This window comes from Callorhinchus milii, unplaced genomic scaffold (genome assembly GCF_018977255.1).
Source record: "Callorhinchus milii isolate IMCB2004 unplaced genomic scaffold, IMCB_Cmil_1.0 Scaffold3, whole genome shotgun sequence".
Taxonomy (NCBI): Eukaryota; Metazoa; Chordata; class Chondrichthyes; order Chimaeriformes; family Callorhinchidae; genus Callorhinchus; species Callorhinchus milii.
The window spans coordinates 20,780,164-20,792,452 of NW_024704744.1; the positions used below are offsets into that span (position 1 = coordinate 20,780,164).

General features: G+C 40.9%; 1 pseudogene; it reads right to left on the reverse strand.

The window, feature by feature from the left end:
- Window positions 1–1,629: 1,629 nt before the first annotated feature.
- LOC103187481 lies at window positions 1,630–11,448 on the reverse strand (annotated as a pseudogene).
- Between the last annotated feature and the right edge of the window lie 841 nt (window positions 11,449–12,289).

Below are 12,289 nucleotides of genomic sequence, written 5' to 3' on the forward strand. Positions count from 1 at the left end.
CAGTGGAGCCTGACCAGAACTGGTAAGATGTGGGTACGGAGTTTGTACGTGGGTGGCAGAGTTTTGAATAAGTGGAACTCAGTCTGGTTTGGATACTCTTAAGTATGGTGATGGTAGGTTTCCGAATGTGGCTGACTACTAAATGTCTTTGATTTCACCCGCCAACCATCCACTTCCTTCTGTATCTCAACCTTTTCACCTTACGGCCAACTTACTAATGTCTGTAGGGATCATTTGATGCCACTGCTAATTCCTCCATAGATATTTATAGCACAGAATGAGGATTGAATATTTGTCCACAAAATGCACTGTCACTGCACTTTATACTGTGAAGTGCTTTGGGATGTCCTCTCAAGATGAATGGGGCTATACCAAATGTAAGGATTGTTATTATTTGGCCTACTCCAGTGTAGTATTGATGATAAGCAGGTCAGGTCAAATGCACGTAAAATCTACTAATTCCTTTAGGAGAATTGGAGTTGCAATTCAGTGGTATGCTCAGTTTTTATATGTTGACTGGGAAAACAACTGTTAAGAGGGACTCTGTGAGCACACAAGCCTTCCACATCATTACATATAATTACCACAGCCTCTCCTGTGTAGGTCTAGCATGGTAGCCTTTTATTGGATAATAAAATACAAAAAATCATTCCCAGTATAAGTGTCACCTGAGTCTAAAAGATCTATTCTTTTCCGATTATATTTCATTTGTTGAAAATTAGTTTTGAAGCATAATGTGCCAAATTCATTATTTCTAAGTTTCAAAGGTTTAGTTCACAGTGTGAAAAATAGAACTCTACATATTTCTTCATAGGCAGATCAGAAAGTCGTGGTTTTGATTTCAGTGCACTGAGTTAGTTGATGTCAACCAGGACAGGGATAAAGATGCAGTTTTAGCTGGTTAAGCTGCAGCAGTATCACATGCACACTCTGTCACCAAGCTTTGGCTCTTGCCAGCTTGCGCCTAATACTATCCAGAATTAGGTAAGCAAGATGTGTCCCTCCAGGGAGGGAGTGCGCATTCCATTACACAAAAATTTCCAAGTGTAGATGGGATTCATGGAACTTTGTTTGGTTTAGAAGCTCTTTTGTGGAGTCCTGTAGCTCAGTGGTTAGAGCACTTGCTTTGCAAGCGAGAGACCTGAGTTCAATTCCAGACAGGGCGAAACCTTGGGCAAGTTTCCTTACTCCATACGCCTAATAATAATCCCTCCAAAACAAAAAACAATAATAAATTGGTCATTTTCAATCTACGACTGTTTGTGGTACACTGCTGTACCCAATTGGCTGCCGCGTTCGCTCATAAATATACAGTCAATTCATTTTACAGTATATTCTGTGAAGCGCTTTGAGACGTCTAGAAGACGTGAAAAACGCTATATCAAATGCAAGGATTATTATATTATTATTATTAAGCATGGTGATGGGTTTCTGCATGTGTCAGACACCCGGCTGACCAAACGTGAGGTAATCTTTCAGTACAGATTAGCTCAGTGAAGTAAGGTTCAATGTGCACGGTTGATTCTCAATAATTCAGCAATACAGTGTCCGTAATCTTTATTGGAAAAAAAAGTGTGTGTCTCATATATATTGAGCTCATTTCAAAGTGTTTGCTATGGTGTAGTGAAACTAATCCAGGCTTGTATGTGTTGGAGAAACATCTAGTAGAAGCTGCAGAAACACAGTGAGATTGGACGCCAAGCCTGCACCCAGTTTGAAGTGAATAAATGGAACATAAATCAGCAGCCCACTAAGAATGAAGGCAGACACATACAGATGTTTAACCTGAGGACTGTTGATTAGTAGCACCACCACCAGTCCAACTGCAACCAGCAGCATCACTATTGGGATTAGGATGGGCACCTGCAATGGGGCAAAGAATAAAAGTTTTAATGAGAGCAAAGAACCCACATGCCATTGATCTGACCAGCCGTTGGAATTCAATGAATCTTCAAAACACAAAGGAATACGATCATCAAAGAAAAATACAAGTCAGAGTCATATTGGAAATCACATTGCCACTAACATTTCAAGTTTGAATTTTCACATCTCCAAATTTCTGATTGTCAGATAACTCGTTGACTGCAGTTTGAGGGTTTAAGAGAAAATGAATTATATATCCGTTTCAAAATCAATGCAGTTTAGTTAACAGTGAATTAATTGTTTGAGGTATTTATGAAAATCTAACTGTCTTGTGGAGTCCTGTAGCTCAGTGGTTAGAGCACTCGCTTTGCAAGTGAGTGACCTGGGTTCGATTCCCGGCAGGGTGAAACCTTGGGGAAGTTTCCTTACTCCACACGCCTGATAATAATCCCTCAAAAAAAACAATAATAAATTGGTCATTTTCAATCCACGACTGTTTGTGGGACACTGTTGTGCATAATTGGCTGCTGCATTTCACCCACAAATATATACAGTCAATTCACTTTACAATCTATTGTGTGAAGCGCTTTGAGACATCAAGAAGACGTGAAAACCGCTATATCACATGCAAGGATTATTATTATTATTATTATTATTATTGTCTGTATCAGATCAAATAGAATTTTATTCAGTAGGTATCTGGTCCAGAAATTATTGAATACATTGCTATCTCTATGGGGTGGCCATTTTAAGCTCTTGATGTATCCTAGAGTTCCTCTGTCTCGTCCCTCCCATCTTCTTTCCTACCTTCTCTCCCTCCTTCCCTCCACACCTAAAGCCCATCTTATTTCTGCCCCTATTATTAGTATTACTTCCAGTGGTACACTTCCCACTTGCTGTTCTGGCTAGCTCTCTGTGCATAGCTATAAAAGGCCTCCTGGCACCTAGCAGAAACCTAGCAACTGTTGGAAACACCAGTGAGAATGGTTACTGGCTTCCTGTGCGCTGAGCTGATGACTTGGCAATGCTGACCATCGACCAATTTTCTAGTACTCAAAGTGTTTGTATTTATACTCCACATGATCTTCTGGACCTCCCAATCCCTCCTCCAATACCCTTCCTAATCCCCCTCCAATACCCTTCCTAATCGCCCTGCAATACCCTGCATAATCCCCCTGCAATACCCTTCCTAATTCCCCATACAATAATAATAATACCCCCTCTCTTATCTCACCTAATTCCCCCCCTCGTGCTCCTAATCCCCCTTCCTATATACCTTCTGATCCACTCTCCCGAATGTCTCTAATTCCCTCTCCCATGCTCCTTTAATCCCCTCTCCCTCATGAACAGTATTTTGTCTAATTAAACAATTGTAAATGGAAAAACATTATAGCCTGAATGATTACTGATAATTATGCCTCATTTATGCCCCCCCCCCCAACCCACAACCTGCTGCCCCTGCTCAACTGGCTCCAGCCTTCTGCATGTCCTCTGTGTCCTGCGTTCCACCCATGGTGGCCACACTTTCAGCCACAATGCCACGAAACTCTGGAACACTCTTCCTTTATCCCTCCGCCTTGCCCCTTCCTTCTCCATTTTCAGGGTCACGCCTGAAGACCTTCCTGTTCAACTGTGCCTGTATCACCTCCCCCCGGCTTGGAGTTGTGCTCTGCCCCGTCAAGCGCTCTGGGAAGTTATCCTGGATGAGGGGCGGTATATACTGCAAGTCGTTGTTGCAAAACATATTCTAATACAGTATTGTTGTATCCAGGCAGCTACATTTATTGTCTGTACCTATGAGAAATCAGTGCTCATCGGACAAGCTCGAGAACAGTAGTCGTCTCCCTTAAAAGGAGGTGACTACGGAGAACATTAGATATACTGAAACCAGACGCTGCACAAAATCAAAACAAACTAATTATTCACAAAGTTAAAACAATAAAAGTAAAAAAGGTTAAATTAAACTTACTCTGTAGGGCCGATGAAGATTTGGTTTCTTAATTTTCATATACATCGTGGTACCAAAGATCAGTCCATAAAATAGCCATGTTGCAAAACTTTGGAATAGGAGCAAGATTCAGTTAGTGACTGAACAGAGATATTTACTTATATTTTTAATCAGATCAGATTGCAAGAGACTTCCGCCTATTTTATCTCTTCCTTCCAGAATAACAATCCTGCTCTCCTCCCGTTCCATTCTTAATCTATGTCTTCAGTTAGTTCAGTTGCTTTTGTCAATCTGTCTCAATTGGTAGCATTTTCATCTCTGAGTAAGCCATGTTGTGACTTTGAACTCACATCGTCTCCGCTGACACTAATGCAGTGCATTAATTGTGTGCAGCATTGTTGGGCTGTCTTTGGATGAAATGTTAAATGGAAGGCCTGTCTTCCTGCTCAGGTGAACACCAAATATCCCATGGCACTCTTCGAAAAAAGAAAGGAGTTTCCAAAAGTGTTCTTGGCACCAATCCCCCAGATAAAATTGGTTAATCGCTTCATGGCTGTTTGTAGGACATTGCCATGTGCAAATTGGCTGATGTGTTCAACTACAAAATGTACAGTAATTACACTTAGTTAGAATCAGAAATATATTATTGCTTAAAATATTATTTTGGTTCAGTTAGAAACGCTTATGTTTGTTAGCTAACCTGCGTATGACAATCGTGATAATAAATTGTTTGTTTGATCAGGTGAATGTTGTTTATCACATCCTAGTCCATATTGAAATGATTTGTAGACACTATAAGCCTAATCAGAATCAGCTAAATTGTTGAGTTTATGTCTAAGTGTGACATATGTTATGGGGTAGTTGGTATAACTTTAGATAAATTGTTATGGGAAAATGATAGCATGTGTACCTTGAAGAGTTCAGAAGTAAGACATGTGTTTATTGCAGCTGCAGCTTTCTTGTTAAATGTTGATGTAGCGGTCCTAATCAAAATCAGCTCATGGCTCCTGTACTCAAGGACGGTCCCAGCTTGTTTAAACCAGCCTAAAAACAATTATCAGGTGAGTGAAGATTTGTGAGGATGTGCAGATTCACACAGACTATGTATCTCGATGCTAAAAAGGGACAATGATAAGAGAGGCATAGCTAAGCTATACTTTGTTCAGTCAGAATTGGTCATCATAGTGTTCGAACTGAGGTGATGAGAGTGAGTGCATCTTTCACTTCCCTTGCTCCGTGACTCAAGCCATTTGCTTTGATTGTTTCATCGATTCCAGCAATTTCAGAAGAATATAAAAGAGAAGAAAAACAAGGATACAGGATTACAGCTGAAACAACTGCTAGAGACAAGGACTTTGATTCCTTAATTTGATGTCTGCAGCAAGCGATTTTGAGATTTTCCATCCACTGCTCATGACCCAACTGTGCAGCGCCTTGGGACGTCCTCCTGACGTGAAAGGCGCTCTATAAATGGAATCTTGTTGTTGTTGTTGAATTTATGAACTGTGATATTGTCATTACAGTGACATTGCTATTCGTGAGCGTAACAGACAATATTGTTGGTGGTAACTTGCTTGGTGTAACTATGTTTATTAAACAAATGCAACTTTTCTGCCATGTTCAGTAAACAAACTTTGAATATAAAATATAAGTGACTTTGGTTCCTCTGTTCATGGATCCTAATGTTATAAATTCCAGCAAACTGAATAAGCTGGTTTCAACAAAGTGGTTAACTCAACTACTAACCGTACTTTTGATCCCAAACATAACAGTAAATCCTGGCAAACACAACTTCCTCACATGAAAGATTCTATATCAAATGTAAGGAATTTTTTTTATCCTGGTTACTATCTCCTTTCTGGTAACTAATTGATTCTTATTACATAATATATTTTATAACAATATTATAATTATATATCATCTATTATACAATAATAATAGATCCAAAGGACCCTTCTCTCAGAATATTATGAACACAGAATCCTGGCCGGTTTTAATAATACTGCACAAATTCATTTCTATTGAAACTTTTACAACCAAGAGTTAGACAGGAAATTCTCAGCCCAACATTTGGACCCTGGTCCTTTTGGAGGACAAGAACACTATGCTGTACATTTATTCTTGAAAACTATATTTGACACTACTGACTGGTCAGGTACAGGTGCAATCAAAATGGGTGGAAAGTAAATCAATAGGTTTAAAATCAAAAGTATTGAAAAGAAATACAAAAAATATATACTTTTCACACAACACGAGAAAATCAAAATGGTGCACAAACCTCACATAATTGATGATATTCAGGAAGTCTCTTGGGATTAACATTATCAAAGAAATGAATGCTGTAAATATAAGCGAGGCTGAAGGTGTCAAACGATCTATGTGAGTCATGGACAGAATATCCAACAGGAAGAGAAAAAACTAAAGCAGTCGACAAACATTTAAAGTATTTTGGGGGGGCTCTGATGGCTCTCAGTTTGTGAGAGTATTTGAACCTCACCATAGGTGTCAGCTTGGTTCAGTTGATATAATTTAAGCATGTAGTGCTTGGAGGAGTGCAGCATTTTTGGAGAGTCTCGTAAAACTCTTGCCTCTGTGTCAGCAGGTTTGGGTTCAAGCCCCATGTTAGGACATGCACTGTAGTGTCATCTGTATGAGCTCAAAGTTCCATTATGGGACTTGGACCCAAACCCTTCTGACTCACAAGCGAGAGTGCCTCCAATTGAGCTCGGCTGACTTTGGTAGATAAACTTCTGATCTGTATTGTAATACAGAAAGAACCAATTGCTGATGAGGGCAACATGACATTGTCTGGGACAATGCCTATAGTTGGGATAATTCCTAAATCTGGGACTATGACCACAGTCTCATATTTGATGACCTGACTGCCTTTTTTTCAAATCTGTGCTATATTAAATAAAAATAATAATCCTTGCATTTGATGTAGAACATCATTACATTGTCGAGATGTCTCAAAGCACTTATCTTGGGTGTTTATTTACTTATTCATTAATGTGTATTCATTATTTAGGATCTCACTGTGTTGATTGTTATTTAAGTGTCAACTTCGCTAGCTCACAGCATTTTTGCTGCTGGGCCAGAAGAGTGTGGGCTCAAGGCTACATTGGTATTTGAGCTCCAGTGTGGTGCTTGGAGGAGTGCAGCATTTTTGGAGGGTCTCGTAAAACCAAGTTCCTGTCTGCCTGTTTGGATGTATGTTAAAGATGCTATGACACTATTTGAAAAGAGAATAATTTTATCCAGTCCTGGGATAAATTAACAATATTCTAGTATCCTCCTCATGTTTGTTTGTGTAATCCTTGCTGTGTACAGGGGTGGACTGAGAATAAGGGAAACTGAAAACATTTCTGAGTGCCCCCATGCATGGTTCTTAAGTAACCCTGTGAATGCTTCCCAGTGACCCGATGAATGGCTCTCGATTCTTAACAGCCCGCAGGCCGCCGAAACCCTCGTACATGCCTTCATTATATTGAGGCTCGACTGTGCAAACTCACTGCTTGTTGACTCCCCAATTCCTCCCTCCACAGGCTGCAGATCATTCAGAACTAGGCTCCTTGACCATATCACCTCCATCCTCAACCAACTCCATTGGCTTCCCATCACACAGAGAATACAGTTCTAAATCCTGGTCCTCACTTTCAAAGTCCTCCAGTCTTGCTCCCCCCTACCTCTCTGACTTCCTAACCCCCTAACACCCTGTTCACTCCCTCCGCTCAGCAGGCTCCGGCCTGCTTCACGTCCCCCGCCTTGCTCGCCACACTAGCGGCAGGTGGGCCTTCCATCACTCTGCACCCACCCTCTGAAACTCCATCCCGCAGTCCCTCCGTCTCGGCTCCTCCCTTGCCATCTTCAAGACCCACCTAAAGACCCTCCTTTTCGACCGTGCTGTCGATCTCCCTGCTTCCCCCCTTGCCCTCCCCCCTCCTCCACCATGATCCTCAGCTCGGGTCCATAACTCTGTCTGTCCAGCGCCTTGGGACGTCCTCCCAATGTGAAAGATGCTATACAAATATAATTTTATTGTTGTTGATGTTCAGAAGTTCTATTTAAGCCTAACAAAGTTTTGAAATGCACAGATGTTTTATGCTTTTTGGTGACCCTCACAAACTGTTTTCGCTGTATTATTGTGACACTGTGACAACCATTTAAATATGCATAAGTCTCTCACAACTCAAATTTATCCTTCAAGCTCTCTCTCTTTCTCTCTCTCTACTTTCTTTGTGGAAGGCTGAAAATCTTTTGCTAACGGCTACAGACTTTTGTCTCCTACTCTAGCCTTTCACACAGTCCATTTCTGGCCGTCCTATCAAATCTTCCACGTTCTCCTCGATTGATCAAAAGTTCTGAGCTGCATACAGTTCTTAACAAATTGTTAGCATATGACCATTTCTGGCTGCTACAACTGTCAGTGAAGGGATTTCTATTTATTGATCCAAATGTGCAAAAGCACAAATGACAATGTAATCAACCAACCCCAATTTCCCAGCACTTTGTTTCCGAAAATAGAGAACATATACAATAATGAACATGATGAGATATTTTACCAGGGATAATCATGGCTGTTGCACTTGCAGTTGTTTAATATTAGATATGTGTTAATGGGTGTCCATCCCTATTCACTGGTGTACAGTGACTATGCAGGAAAACTATAATGTACAACCTTTAAAATAGCAGAAAATGAGCACTCAAACCATTTAATTCTTCTGATAAATAATTAATATTTATTAACTGTCAAAAAGTACACAATACAATGTGTCATTTGATCAACAGTGAACAACAACAACAAGATTTCATTTATAGAGCGCCTTTCACGTCGGGAGGACGTCCCAAGGCGCTGGACAGTTGGGTCGGGACCCGAGCAGGGGGGAAATGGTCAGGGTGAGGGGAGGGAAGGGAGGGAGCGAGGAGGGGGTAGAGAGTCGAGAGGGGAGCTGAAGGCACAGTTGAAGAAAAGTGAACAGTGAACTTTGATTGTTGCTCAATAGCTTTTCTACGTTGCTCAGCAGCTCAAGGAGGCACTGGGACGTCTCAGCGCATTGGGATGTCACCCTGACCTGTACAAATGTAATTTTTTTATTGTTGTTTTTGAAAGATAAAATAGTGCATTCAGTATCTGCGTGACATCCAGATGATGTCACCTTTCTGGTGTTGGTTTTGCTATATATTTAGAACCTTTAGACAACCTTTAGAACCAAGGAGGAATTCAAGGAAATAGAATCAGCTTCTACAAAGAATCTCAGAGGAGCCCGAAGATTTCAGCAAGGTCTCCATTGCCATTTATGAGCCTGGAAAACAGACTCTCTGGGCTTATTCTCAGGATATTGCCCTCACTGGGGCTGGGTTTGACCACGTATCCCCTGAATAAGCTGAATAAAGCTGCTTTGGGCACTCAAGCCCTGCAAAGTAGGCATCCAAGCTGGTGATGCCTAGGGGTTTAACATCCAAATTTATATACATCTATTACTCCATGGGTTATATACATCATAATATTAATTGAATTTTGTTTGCATTGATGCAGACCATGTACAGTGCAGGATCTACACACATAATTAAGTCAGTGTTTCATGGCTGGAATGTCTCAAAATAAACACCAAGGATAACTGCATGTTTTGGCCTTGGCCTTGGGCCTGTAAAGATATAGCATTTGACCTGGACCTTCAGACAGAATGGACAGTTCACTGAGTTGTCATTCTGACCATGTTATACCACACTGATGGTTTCAGGTTTCCATCAGCCTGAATGGCCTCAATGCAAAATTGTACAGTTTATGCTGACCATTTCTGATGGTCAAACCTTTCATTTCGCTATCAGAGAAGTTCATCAGAATAAGAACAAATCTACTTGTGACATTTCTCTATGTAGGTTTCATAGAAATTAGTCTATTGAATCAATGCAATATTTACGTCGTTCACATAACTTACCCCCAAATTACCGCCACAGTTGGAATCATAGCTGCCAGGTAGCTCACATTGACAAGCAGATACAGCACTGTCATCATAGGAAGGCAAATCAATAAAGCTCAGGAAAGTTCCTCTGAACTAGGGAATCATTGCATTTTTCACCCATATTTAAATGAATTCAAATATTCATAAACTAAATGTTCTTCAACTGAAACTTAGCTCTGTGTCAGACTCTGCTACTGTGAAGTGTTCCAGGACGCTATCCCGCGTGAAGGGTGCTGTATAAATGCAAGTTGTTGTAGTTGTGAAGCAGCAGCGTTCAGCTAAAGCAGCTTCTACTGTATTGTCCATCACTCTGGGACGCTACCCTGCATGAGGGGCGATATATAAATGCAAGTTGTTGTTGATATAGCACCTTATTATGTCGCCGAGACATCTCAAAGCGCTTCACAGAATTAAATGGATTAAGTGGCCGAAACGTGGCAGCCAGTTTGCACAAAGCAGTGTCCCACAAATAGCCATGGAGTAAGTGACCAATTTTGTTTGGCGAATTTGTTGGCCAGGACACTGAGAGAAACTCCCTTCTCTTTTCGTGTAGTGCTAGGGGATCTTTAACATCCACCTAAAACATGACTTATATAGTAACATGTTTCACTGAGAGTAGCAGTATTGTTTTCCAAATATTTTTAATATTGTTTAAACACATGGAGGAACACTATGTTCATTCTGCTAACATTTGGCATTCTGCACTGTTGGTGTACAACATCATCAATATTGCTGCACTTAGCAACAGGAGAAACATATCATCCGTGATATCACACAGAACTTGATTTTAAATTATGGAAACATTTCACACCTCTCCATGTAGTTATTGGCATTTAAAAGCATTTAAGCTGAAGAAATACTCTGGGTTTAGTGCTGCGTAAAATATTGATTCTCATACTTACTTCTGGCTGCTTTATTTCTTCTGTTATATAATTTAAGTTGTTCCATCCATCATAGGACCAAAAACCTTGACAGAAAGCAAGGGCCACTGGGCCAAATACTGCCTTTGTTCCTTCGAATGCATTCTGGAAGTTGGTTGTATGTCCACCAACAGGTAATACCACCCCACCTCTCACAATGGTTAGCAGCGACAGCAGCTTGAATGAAGTGAAGACAATCTGGATACAGGTTGCAAATTTCACATTAAGACAGTTAATAGTAACTGTAACAAGGATGGTGATGGAGCAATACAATTTACTGCAACTGGAGGGACTTCACAATCTTCATAGAGTGCAGCTGCAGAATACTGGGCTAAACTCAGAGACGATGCAGCAATACTGGAAGGTTTAATCACAAACACATAGGTCCAGCAGAAGAGAAAAGCAGGGACTGGACCAAAATTCCGTAAGATGTATTCTATGTAAGATGTATTCAGGTGTATTCTTCACCTGATTCCTTTATGACAGTTCCGAGTTCAACAAACGAGAGAGCCCCTAACATGGATATCACACCACAGATTGCCAATATCAAGAGGCTGGCTCCTGGGCTTCCAATATATCATAGAATCCATTCTGGCGACATGAAGATGCCAGAGCTGATAATTAAGCCTGCGTTTAAAGAAATGGCACCAATCAATCCTACTTCACGCTTTAAACTCAGTTTTCCTGCAATGCCATCAGTATCGGATGCTATGTGAAGCAAAGCTGATACTTGTTCCTTTTTAGCTTTCCCCATTTTCAGCAGTTATGGACACCAGAGGTGAAGGAAATGATCAAAAGAAAATACATCAGTCTGTCTTTCAAAATCACCTTTTAGTAATCTTTACTGGGTCTGTTAAATATTACAACTAAAACCTCAGCGAAATTGCTGTTGGTTCAAACTATGTATTGCCTTTCATTGCTATTGTTGTGATCTTCGATTGTTACCATACATCACTTTAAAAATAACATTTGCCTCCGTGACATGTGGTCATTTCATGCAACAAATACATTGACAAACATTAGGACCTATGATAAATTTTCCCTTTTCTAGCATCAGCTGCGAGAACATCTAGTACAGAAAAAAGAGTTGTATCTGGTGTAATAGTTACCGCCAGTAGTGATTATCATGTATAACATTTTTCTCCCCAGTTTCTGTCCATCAGTTTTGGACATCCCAAAGGGAAAATGAGTGAGAAAGAGGGAGTATGCACATTGTGAATCCACCACCAGGCATCTCACTCCCCAATCCACTACCCGGCGCCTCCGCTTGACTGGCACTGGCCTCCTGCTCATCCCTCACACTCTCCGCCCCACTACCGGTCGCGCTTTCAGCAACTAAGCCCCAAACAGCAACCTCCCCCTGGCTCGGAGTCAGGCTCTGCCACTGTTAATCACTCTGAGACGCTACCCTGCGTGGAGGGCACTATATAAGTGCAAGTTGTTGTTGTGGACACAGGAGAAGAACATTTACAAGTTGGAGAAAAAAAAGACTTGTGGTGGAAGGGAGAGGGAGAAAGAGAGACACACAGAAGACTGGTTATGTGCGAAAGAGAGAAACAGATATTTGCAAACAGGCTATTAACTTGGATGCTGAT